The sequence below is a fragment of the Panthera pardus genome, unplaced genomic scaffold, assembly GCF_024362965.1.
Source record: "Panthera pardus isolate Hobbes unplaced genomic scaffold, ASM2436296v1 HiC_scaffold_24, whole genome shotgun sequence".
Lineage (NCBI taxonomy): Eukaryota > Metazoa > Chordata > Mammalia > Carnivora > Felidae > Panthera > Panthera pardus.
Genome location: NW_026526810.1, coordinates 18,279,585 through 18,292,243, shown reverse-complemented (window position 1 = coordinate 18,292,243; position 12,659 = coordinate 18,279,585). Strand labels below are relative to the sequence as shown.

At 37.7% G+C, this 12,659-nt stretch overlaps 1 long non-coding RNA gene across 1 annotated transcript in view; it reads right to left on the bottom strand.

Annotated features, from left to right (window-relative positions):
• Nucleotides 1-8,105: 8,105 nt before the first annotated feature.
• LOC109258146 (uncharacterized) overlaps nt 8,106-12,659 on the bottom strand; it is a 41,443-nt gene continuing 36,889 nt past the window's right edge. The window contains exon 3 of the long non-coding RNA XR_002076208.2: nt 8,106-8,302. This is a non-coding gene — a long non-coding RNA (uncharacterized LOC109258146). The remainder of the gene's footprint in view (nt 8,303-12,659) is intronic.

Sequence of the window (12,659 nt, the reverse complement as noted above, 5' to 3'; positions counted from 1 at the left end):
TCTGAGCAGATGGGTTAACAAGGCAGAAAGAATTAGAAAGCCATAGGATGTATGCACAAGTTTGGGTAAACAAGATTAAGTAAATAAGCTTAGGTAAACGGGGTAAAAGCCCCCAGTATAGGACAAGTGGGGCAAAGGTCCCCAGTATAGGACAAGTGGAGCAAAGGCCCTCAGTATAGGACAAACGTATAGGAATAGGGAATGTCAGAATGAAAACATCCAAGATGAGGCAAACAAGGTTAGGTATTGGGGCGGAAATGCCCCCCAACACAGTACAAGAGCACAAAGCTGCTTCCACAGGAAGGAAGGACCAAATTAGGTAAACAGGTAAATAGGGTTATAGAGGCAGCAGGGCAAAGTTGCCCAGAGCAGAGCTAATTAACAAAAGAAAGGTGCCTTGTTGACCCTGAGGTAGCATGCTCTATCTTTCTTGTCTCCTAGGTCAGTTTAGGTAAACAGAGGTGGAGCCTCATGTTTGCTGTAAGCAACCTTCCATCCAGCACTACAATCTTGTTTTGTATTGACCCAAACCCCTAACACCACGTATCTCCAAAACCTCCTTTTCCCCAGGCCCATGAGTTAATGTTCACTGTTTCATTGTCTCTCTGTGCATGCCCATGATGCTTGTAAGCCTTATGATCCTAATAAAAACGGAGTAAGGAGTCTTAGGGCTCTTGTCTCCTCCCTGACATCAACCTCCCTCTCATTTTTAATCCTGCATCCCGCTTTCTTGCTGGACAAGAGAGAACATGAGACCCAGGGTCTATGGTACCTGTCAGTCCAGAACTATTGGTATATTTTGGTATTATCCTTTAAGAATGAAGAAATACGTGGGGCAACTGGCTGGCTCAGTTAGCTGGGCATCTGATTTCTTATGTCATGATCTCAAATTTCATGAGTTCCAGCCCTGAACCAGGTCTCTGCTGTCAGTACAGAGTCCACTTTGGATCTGATTCTCTGCCCCCCTCCCTCCCCCATCTCCCATTTCTCTCTCTCAAAAATAAACATTTTTATCAAAAAAAAAAGAATGAGGAAATATGAAATGACATCACAGTTGACTAGAAATTCTATGAGATTTGAAAAAAGTATAGGGATGTACAATTACAGTAGACAAAATATCAGTAAGGTTATATATAGATGACCAGAAACATTATCCATCAATCTGATCTAATTGACATTATAAAAAAATCCACCTAGTAATGTCAGATGATACATGAAACATACACCAAGGCATAGCACATCCCAGACCATAACAAAAAAAGTTAACAAATTTATAAATATAGAAATCACGCAAAGTACATTTTTAACCCCCTAAAAATTTAAACTGGAAATCAGTAAAAGAAGATATCTGACAAATCCCAATATTTTGGAAATTAAAAAATGCTAAAGTTAACCCATAGGCTAAAAGGAAGTCTGAAGAGAAAATGGAAGTAATATTTTGAAATAAAAGTGAAAAACAAAAATATCACCAAAATATTAGCAAACTGGATTCAACAATGTTTAAAAGAATTACACACCATGACCAAGTGGAATTTATTCCAGATATACAAGGCTGATATGTCATTTGAAAAACAATTAATATCATACATCACATCAGCAGGTTAAAGATGAAAAATAATATGATTATGTGAATAGATGCAGAATAGACATAGATAAAATCCAACACACATTCATGATGAAAATTCTCAGCAAACTAAGGAATAGAGGGAAACTTTCTCAAAGGTAAAAAATTTATCTAAAAAAATCCTACAGCTAATATCATTCTTAATGGTCAGAAGCTAGAGGCTTTCTTGCTAAGGGCAGGAACAAAGCAATGATGTCCTTTCTCAACTCTCCTGTTCAATAGACTACTGGAAGACCTAGACAATGCAATAAGACAAGAAAAGGATTGCAAACAAATAAATAAATAAAACCATCTTTTTTTACATATGACATAACTGCCTATATTGATTGTATAATCAACAGAATCAACAACAGAAAAACTAGAACTAGCAAGTGATTGTAGCAAGGTGGTAGGATATGAGGTTAATATACAAAAATCTATTGTTTCTTATATATCAGCAATGAACAATTAGAATTTGAAATTTAAAATGCAATACAATTTACATTGGTACTCCCTCAAAAGAAATAGGTATAAATCTAACAAAATTTATATAAGACACATATATCAATATATGTGCAAGACCTCCATGAGAAAAAACAAAAATATAAAGAAATAAAGAAAAGTTAAATAAATAGATATTCTACATGTATGAATGAGAAGACAATCTTGTCAAGATGTTAGCTCTTTCCAACAGGATCTGTAAGTTCAATGTAATCACAATAAAAATCATATCAAGTTATTTTGTGGGTATCAACAAGATGATTCTAAAGTTTATACAGAGAGGCAAAAGATCCACAAAAGCCAATACAATATTTAAGGAGTACTGATTCTACACAACTTCAAGACTTACTATAAAGCTACAGTAATCAGGATAATGTGGTTTTAGTGAAACAACAGATAAATACATCAATGAAACAGAATAGAGAGCTCCCCTAAAGACTCTCAAAAATATGGCCTGACAAAGGAACAAAATCAATTCAATGGAGAAAAAAACATCTTTCAGCAAATTAACATCCACATTAAAAAAAAAAAAAACAGACCTTACACCTTTCACAAAAATTAACTTAAAATGGATCATAGGCCTACATGTAAAATATAAAACTATTAAACTACTAGAAGATAACAAAGGAGAAAATCTAGGTAACCTTGGATTTGATGATGAACTTTTAGATAGAACACCAAAAACACGATACATGGAGGAAAAATCTGATGAGTTAGGAGCACCTGGATGGCTCAGTCAGTTAAGCATCTGACTTTGGCTCAGGTAATGATTTAGTGGTTTGTGAGTTCGAGCCCCACATTGGGCTCTGTGCTGACAGCTCAGAGCCTGAAGCCTGCTTCAGATTATGTGTCTCCCTCTCTCTGCTCCTCCCCTGCTCTCTCTCTCTCTCTCTCTCAAAAATAAATAAACATTAAAATTTTTTTAAGAAAAATTTGGTGAGTTAGACTTCATCAAAATTTTAAAAAATTATGCATTTCAAAAATATTATTAAAAAATAAGAAACCACAGATTTAGAGAAAATATTTGCAAAATGCATATCTGATAAAGGGCTGGATTCCAAAATAACAAAAACTCTTAAAACTCAACAATAAGAAAATAATCCATTTTTTAAAATGGATAAAAGATCTGAATAGACCTCTCACCAAAGAAGATACACAGATGGCAAGTAAGCACATGAAAAGATGCTCAACATCATGTGTCATTAAATAATTGCAAATTAAAACAACAAAGAGATAACACTATACACATATTGGAATTTATGAAATTGAAAACACCGACAACACCAAATGCTGGCAAAAATATGGAGTAACAAGAATTCTCATTCAGTGCTGGTGGGAATGCAAAATAGTACAGCTACTTTGGAAGACAGTTTGGAGGTTTCTTACAAAGTCAAACATATGCTTACCATATGATACAGCAATTACACTCCTAGGTATTTACCCAAATGAGTTGAAAACTTATGTTCACACAAAAACATGCACATGAATATTTTTAGCAGTTTCATTCATAACTGCCCAAATTGCAAGCAATCAAGATATTCTTTAATAAGTGAATGGATAAACTGTGGTACATCTATAAAATGGGATAAAAACAAATGAGGTGTAAAACCACAAAAAGACATGAAAAGAACTTAAATATATATTATTAAGTAAAAGAAGCCAATCTGAAAAGGCTACATATGATCCCAATTATATGTCTTTCTGAAAGGGCAAAACTACAGAGATGGTGAAATTTAGTAGTTGCCATGGGTTATGGGGAAGAGATATATGAATAGGCAGAGCACAGAGGATTTTCATGACAGTAAAACTATCTTGTATGGCTCTGCAATGGTGGATTCTTGTCATTATACATCTGTCAAAACCCACAGAATGTATAACACAAAGAGTTAATCCTTATGCAAATTATTTACCTTAAGAATATATCAACATTGGTCAATTGTAACAAATGTGTCACACAGATTTAGAGAAAATATTTGCCAGATGTTAATAGTAGTGTAAACTCTATATGTGTACCACAGATATGAGAGGTAAACTGGAATTCTCTGAATCATCACTCAATATTACTGTAAACCTAAAATTGTTCTAAATATTAAAGTATATTAATTTAAAAGAAGAAAAAAGAGAATGAAAAGAAAACATCAAAATTTAGGAAATACAGATAATTTAGTAAATACACATTCTGTAGTGTTACAGAACCAGGCTGGCAGAAAAACCAAGTGGCACTCAGAGATCTTGGTGATCGGAGATTTATTTAACACCCATGGGCTCAGAGGAGACCACTTCTCCAAAGATCTGAGCAACGAATAAGTGGGGAGGGTAATTTATTGTTGTCAGCTTCCATATCTGTGGGGGTTTTTGCACGTGCAGCACACCAAGGAAGAAGAACCCAGAAGATGGGTCTCTAAGCTAGAGACCAGAGCTTGTTTTAGTCCTATCAGCCATCTTTGGTGTACTTTATTTACTTCTCCAACATTCCCCCCAACTTTGATGCCTTTTTAAAAAAACTTTTAGTAGGCATCACCTTTCAGTTTTACAGGTTGGTACTCTTGGAGGGCTAAGATACGTGCAGTACTTTGGCGAGCAACATTGTTTTCAATAAAATGTACCACAACATTCAGTATATAGGGGCAGATGGATACAAGTAAAATTATGGAGGGAGGGCCCTGTCAGGGCAGGAAGCCAGGATGCCCAATCCATGAGATCCCATTCTTTCCATTGATTGATACTTTCTTGTTGTCTACATTGAATTCTTTCCTTGAGTTCCTTAACCTTAGTTGTAAGTATTCCTGACTGGTTTATGAAATAGCAACATTCCTCCCCCAGAAAGATGCAAGTCCCTCATTTTTCTGAAGTGAGGAGGTCAAGGGCTCACCTATTTTGGAGGGTCATTGCTGCCAGAGAGTTTATTTGGCTTTATAAGGTTACCAGAGAAACTGCCACCTGTTCCACATCTTCATTTAGCTCTTGAGATAGTCTATGGTACAGTCCTATGAATGAACCTACGCCCCCTATTCCAGTTCCTATTTCTGTTGCAATTCCTGTTCCTATCAGAACGGGTAGCAGGATTGCCCCTTTAGCCCAGGACTTGGGGCTAAAGGCTGTTAGGAACCGATCTTCAGTGTATACGGATATCTCTGGGGTTAGAAAGATGGAATAACATATCTGAGTCCAATTGGCCTCTAAGCATTGGTAGGCCGAATTAGAACACAGATAGAACACCCCAGAGGTTGAATATAGGGTTGTATTAATCTTAAAGTTATATTTCTTCCGCATAGAGAAGGGCTATTCATACCTTCAGGGACTGTACAGATTAGATTGTTGGCATTTATGAGACAGATTCCAGTGGCCAGTGGTCCAATTAAGACAGAGGTGTTGGTTTTGAGATTTTTCAGGAGCTTCCAGGTCAAAGAGTTGGGAGTGGCTGAGGGGCAAGCAGATCCAGCAGGTTTGGGTGTGATTATCTATTTTATGGAAGACTTGTAGAGTAGTGTTGGCCCAATGCCAGAGTGGGAGATTGGTAAGCATCTGATTGAAGGCTGAAAGGTTCAAACCCTGGTAGGCTGCTGGGGGAGTAGTCGCCTGTATGGCTTGTATTACCCTATCCTGGGTATCCTTTATAACATTTTGAAGGACCCTGTCTTGCACCCTTCCCCCGTCAGAGATCCCCCATTGAGGAAGGTAAGTGTAGCAAGCGTGCTTCCCTCTCTGGAGGCCCTTGTTGTGACATGGATTCCTGACATTTTGGGTTATCTCTACTGTCCAATACTTAGTCCTTGGGGCACCAGGTGACTGGCAGAGAGTGTGTGTTTTTCCCTTGTAGCAATCTTTGTGGAGGGAGGTGAAGGCGCTGAATGTTCTTGACACCGTTATTGTCATATAACAATCCTGGGGGCAAAGTGGGTAAGCAGCTGTTGTGAGGGTGAGAGAGGTTATCATAATATACAGACAACACTTAAAAATCCTCCCATCCAGAGGAGGTGTGTGAGACACAGCATGCATCTTTTGCCCCATGTATAGTTTGTTGGTGCAGTCTTTATCAGCCCAACAGTAAGAAGTAAGATCAGGGATATGACACAAGTAAGGGGCAAGGACTGGCAGAGTTGCATCCAAATCCCTGGGCTATGTTCACATATTGATTCCCCAGGCTTCTGCTGTTCGCAGGCCAGCCAGCTTCCAGGTTGTGGCTGGAGCAGGACTGGAGGTATCAGGGCCCAGTTTCCCTTTTGAGGGTCAGTTTAAGTGGGTTGACTGGATCTGGATCACTTTGCCAGGTTGTGGGTTCTTCTGAGTTGGCCTTCTTAACTCTGGAGTGATGGACCCATGGGGTGATACCTGAAACTTTTAAGCACTGTAGAAGTTGCTAGAATAACAGTATGAGGCCCAGTCCACCGTGGTCTAAGAGGTTCCCTCTTCCAATCTTTGACCCATACAGAGTCTCCTGGCTGAAAGGGGTTAACGGGGATCCCTAAGGAAATTGGGGCCTTCTCTATGGTGTCTCTCTGTAACTTCTTTAGGACTGCCCCCAAGGTCTGGAGCTATTCTCTTATTCCCTTGTCTCCAATCTGGGGGTAGGTCTCCTTGGAGTTACATGGGGGGGGGTGGCTAAATGGGGGGTTTCTCATATAATAACTCAAAAGGGGAGAATCCCAGTGCCCAAGGCATGCATTGGGCATGCAGGAAGGCCAGCGGTAGTAAATCTGGCCATGGGAGATTAGTCTCTTGGTGGAACTTAGCCAGGGTTTCCTTGAGGGTGTGATTCATCTTCTCTACTTTCCCTGAGCTCTGGGGTTGGTAAGCAGTATGCAGTTTCCAGGTAATGTTGAAGGACTTTGTCAGGGTTTGTATTATATCTGCCACAAATGCAGGTCCATTATCACTGTGTATGGTTAAGAGTAGACCAAACCCAGGCACAGTCTCCCGTAGAAGGGCTTTGGCACCTCGTGACTTCATTCCATTCTGGTCAGGAATGCTTCGACCCATCCTGAATATGTACAGATTATTACAAGAAGATACCTGAACCCTTTATTTGGTTGTATGTCGGTAAAGTCCACCTCTAAGTCTTCAAAAGGGGTGGCCCCCATCTTTTGTGTGCCAGGCAGGGGCTATGGGGCAGACCAAGCATTGTTTTTGGCAAACGTTACACATTGTTCACCCACAGCTCAGCATAATGCTGGCAGCTGGCTGTTATAGTAGTTCTTTTAGAGGGGGGCCTCTGGTGAAGTTTTCCCTAGGTCGTGAGTTGGTGATATTCTTTCATTAGGTGTTTCCCCGTAGATGACGAGACAAAGGTGTGTCCATTTGGCATAACCCACCATCCCTCTTCGCTTAGTGTTCCCCCTTCTGTTGAGGCCCAATTTCTTTCTTTGTGTACTGGGGTGGAGAGGCTTCCCTCTGGGGCACAAGAGTCATACTGTAGGTAGGAGCTTTGCCTGGGTCATGACAGACGGCCGCTCTGGCTGTTTTGTGGGCCAGGTGATTTCCTCAAGTTATGGGGTCGTCTCCTTTCTGATGTCCCTTACAGTGTAGTAATTTATGTTGTCAGCTTCCATATCTGTGGGGGGTTTTCACGCATGCAACAAACAAAGGAAGAACCCAGAGGAGGGGGTCTCTAAGCTAGAGACCAGAGCTTGTTTTAGTCCCGTTGGCCATCTTTGGCATACTTTATTCAACAGTAGGAGGAAATTTATAACATGAAATTCTTCTATTAGAAAAATTAGCAACTTCATATTCCACAAAGACAAACTAGAAATGAGAGAAGGAGAAAATTAAAGCTAAAATAAACAGAAAGAATGAAATAAGACAAATTAGAGCAAGTCAATACATTTGATAACAGAAAATGGAAAAACAATAAGGAAAATTATCATAGTTGGTTCTAAAAGAGATCAATACAATGAATATACCTCTAGTGAGGATCACGGAGATAAAGGAAGGTAAACACAAATTACCAATGTAATGAAATAAACAGGCAACCTCAATACTGATCCTACAGGTATTAAAAAAATAACAGAGTCCTGGAGCGTCTGGGTGGCTCAAACAGTTAAGCATCCAACTTCTGCTCGGGTCTTGATCTTGTGATTCCTGAGTTAGAGACTCACGTTGAGCTCTGTGCTGACAGATCAGAGTCTGGATCCTGCTTCAGATTCTGTGCCTCCCTCTTTCTCTGCTCCTCTCCTGCTCATGCTCTGTCTGTATCTCTCTCTAAACAATAAATAAACATTAAAAAAATAACAGAATCCCACAAACATCATTGTGACCCTAAATTTGAAAACTTTTGTGATATAGACCAATTCCTTGGGAGCCTCAAATTACAAAACTCACTCAAAAAGAAATAGATAACCTGAAAACCTCTATAATTATTAAATAAATTGAATTTGTAGATAAAATCTTTGCCCAAAAATATAAAAAAGCAAAAGTCTCTGTCCAAATAGTTGACCAAGATGACCAATAAATTGATAAAAAAAATTGTGGCATATAATACAATGGAATATCATTCAGCAATAAAAACAAATGAGCTGGCAGAAAAACAGACACTCGGATCAATGGAACAGAATAGAGAACCCAGAAATGGACCCACAAACATATGGCCAACTAATCTTTGACAAAGAAGGAAGGAATATCCAATGGAATAAAGACAGTCTCTTCAGCAAGTGGTGCTGGGAAAACTGGACAGCGACATGCAGAAAAATGAACATGGACCACTTTCTTACACCATACACAAAAATAAACTCAAAATGGATGAAAGACCTAAATGTAAGACAGGAAGCCATCAAAATCCTCAAGGAGAAAGCTGGCAAAAACCTCTTTGATCTTGGCCACAGCAACTTCTTACTCAACACGTCTCCAGAGGCAAGGGAAACAAAAGGAAAAATGAACTATTGGGACTGCATCAAAATAAAATGCTTCTGCACAGTGAAGGAAACAATCAGCAAAACTAAAAGGCAACCAGTAGAATGGGATAAGATACTTGCAAACTACGTATGAGATAAAGGGTTAGTATCCAAAATCTATAAAGAACTTATCAAACTCAACACCCAAAAAACAAATAATCCAGTGAAGAAATGGGCAGAAGACATGAATGGAAACTTTTCCAAAGGAGACATCCAGATGGCTAACAGACACATGAAACAATGCTCAACATCACTCATCATCAGGGAAATACAAATCAAAACCACAATGAGATACCACCTCACACCTAACATTAACAACTCAGGCAACAACAGATGTTGGTGAGGATGTGGAGAAAAAGGATCTCTTTTGCATTGCTGGTGGGGATGCAAGCTGGTGCAGCCACTCCGGAAAACAGTATTGAGGTTCCTCAAAAAACTAAAAACAGAACTACCCTACGACCCAGTAATTGCACTACTAGGTATTTTTCCAAGTGATACAGGTATGCTGTTTTGAAGGGACACATGCACCCCAATGCTTATAGCAGCACTATCAACAATAGCCAAAGTATGGAAAGAGCCCAGTGTCCATAAATGGATGAATGGATAAAGAAGATGTGATACACACACACACACACACACACACACACACACACACACAATGGAGTATTACTTGGCAATCAAAAAAAATGAAATCTTGCCATTTACAACTACGTGGATGGAACTGGAGAGTATTATGCTAAGCGAGATTAGTCAGGGAAAGACAAATATCATATGACTTCACTCATATGAGGACTTTAAGACACAGAACAGATGAATATAAGGGAAGGGAAGCAAAAACAATATAAAAACAGGGAAGGGGACAAAACATAAGAAACTCTTACATATGGAGAACAAACAGAAGGTTACTGGAGGGATTGTGGAAGGGGGAATGGGCTAAATGGGTAAATATCATTATGGAATCTACTCCTGAAATAATTGTTGCACTATATGGTAACGAATTTGGATGTAAATTTAAAACAAATTTTTAAAATTTTAAACATTTTAAAAAATAAAAATAAATAAAAATGAATTGTGAATTAGAAAAAATAAAAAGGACCACAACTTAATGATAAAAAGTTAAATTTACCAGAAAAGTGTAACAATTCAACTCTTGCATTCCTTTAAAATTAAAGCCTAAAATATTTAGGAATATTTGCTAGAGCTACAAGGAGAGATTGATAAACCAACCATTAAAGTGTCTGTGAGTTAAAAAATAAATAAATAAAATAAGCTACTGAATCACATAATTAGTATTAAATAAGTTGGACCATAAATGAATTTATAAGTATTGGATCAATATTAAGTTGTGCAAAGTGAAAGAAGCAAGACCCAATAGGCTACACGGTTCCATGTATATAACTCATTTAAAAAAAAAAAAAAACAAAACAAAATCACAGGGGGTTGCCAATGATTGATGAAGGTGTGGTTGACTTTAAAGGGAACACACATGGATATTCAGGGTAATGGAACAGTTTTATATGGCACTATGATGGTAGATACATGAATCCATGAATTTGTTAAGACTCATAGAAGTGAATGAAATGCTACAGAGTGAACTTATTTGCATGCTAATATCAAATAAATCATTAAGGATTTGGGAAATCCCAAGGCAGGATGCCCAGTATAATAAAGAAATCTACTGTATTATAAATGTATGCATAGTCTTATTAAATTGAGTGTGGCAAGGTGTGCCTGGGTGGCTCAGTTGGGTGTGTCCAACTCTTGATTTTGGCTCAGGCTCACAGTTCCTAAGATCGAGCCCCCATGAAGCTGTGCACTGACAGCAGGGATCCTGCTTGGGATTCTCTCTTTCTTTTTCCTCTCTCTCTCTCTCTCTGTGTCTCTCTCTGTCTCTGTCTCTGTCTCTCTCTCTCTCTCCCCCTCTCTCAAAAACAAACAAACAAACATTTAAATTGAATGTGGCAAAAATAGCTTGACCTTAAGTAACTTTGGAAAATTGTTTTGACTAAATATGATAAGGTTAAAGACAAAACAAACAAACAAAAAAACACACACACAAAAGGAAAAACAACAAAACAAACCTGTATGTAAAAAGTTACACTAGTGGGTTTGAGTTAAGAATCATGAATTAAGAAAAAAAAAAAGAATCATGAATTAAAGTTGCATGTACAATGGATTTAAATAAATAACTAAATTGTAGAAAATGAAAACTAGGTTTTTTTGTTGTCAGATATAAAGTTAATAATATGTAAGGAGAGGGAAAGATAGAATAAACCCTAGATGCTGAGCTGGAATTACCATGAACTCATGTTAATTTTTATCTATGTATCACTTTTATAGGTAGGTAGGTCAGGGTAGGTAGGTAGGTAGGTAGGTAGACAGAAATGCATTATGTGTAAATGGATAATATATATATATATATATTTTTTTTTCTAGCTACCCACTGAGAGGGTTTAGAAGCAGTAACAAGCCTACAGTAATGACATACCCAGCACCCAGATCTCGTTTTCAATTTCATTCTCCAACAAATAGAACCAGGTTTACTAAGAGAAATGGTTGATTCTAGGCTTGCAGAAGGGAAATTCAAACAGGTTTAGTGCATCTTGAAATGCCAGAAAGTAATTTTGGAAGTACTTTAAAAAATGTTAGATATAAAAAGGATATATAGACCATCCTAAAACAGCTGCCAATAGTCAAAGCTGGCACATTTTGAACAATACTATAAATAATGAAAATATTGAGTTATAATCCAAAGAAAAAATCCATGAATCCATAATGATATAAATAAATAGCTGAATAATAAATAAATGTGAGAAGGTACAAATCTTTCTTGCAAAAGAATTCCAAATAATATACAAATACTTTCCTTTCCAAAAGTAGAAACTTAATTCCTCTCCTCTTGGGTTTGGGTTAGACTTAGTGACTCTCTCCCAAACAAGAAAGTATGAAAAGGAAAAAAAAAAAATTGACAACATTATAGTGGAGAAACTTCATCAATACTACCTTAACCAAGTTATATAGGTTAATATCATCAATAATGAGTCAGTTACTATCTGGTATCCCCTGACATGATGTGATGAGAAGGGCACTTTACTTTTGTGGTATCCTTCCCCAAAGTCCTTAACCCTAGTCTAATCATTAAATCATCAGACAAATCCAAATGGAGGAACACATTACAAAATACTTGCCTAAATACCCAAGTACTCTCTAATATAGTCAAGATCATGGGGGGTGGGGTGGGGAAAGAATAAGACACTATCATAGATCAGAGGAGACAAAGGAGAATAAATGCAACACGGATTGGATCTGAAAGCAGAGCAAAACAAGAGAGAAAAAAAACTAGCTAAATTCCAGTGAAGTCTGTAGTTAGTTAATAGTACTGTGTAATGTTAATTTCTTAGTTTTGGCAAATTTGCCACAGATATATATAATGCTAATATTAAAGAAAGCTGGGTGAAGCATATATGAGAACTCTCTGTACTATCTTTGCAAATTTTCAGTAAATCTAAAAGTACTCCAAAATAAATAGGCTTTTCTTTTTAAAATCACCCTAATTGTCAATCCATCCTCCAACTTTTTAGTTCCATCATCTGGCGTCTACCATTCCAGAATCATATTATTCTAACTATGAGCAGGGAATCCAGTATCCAGTATAGTGCCTTCTACTA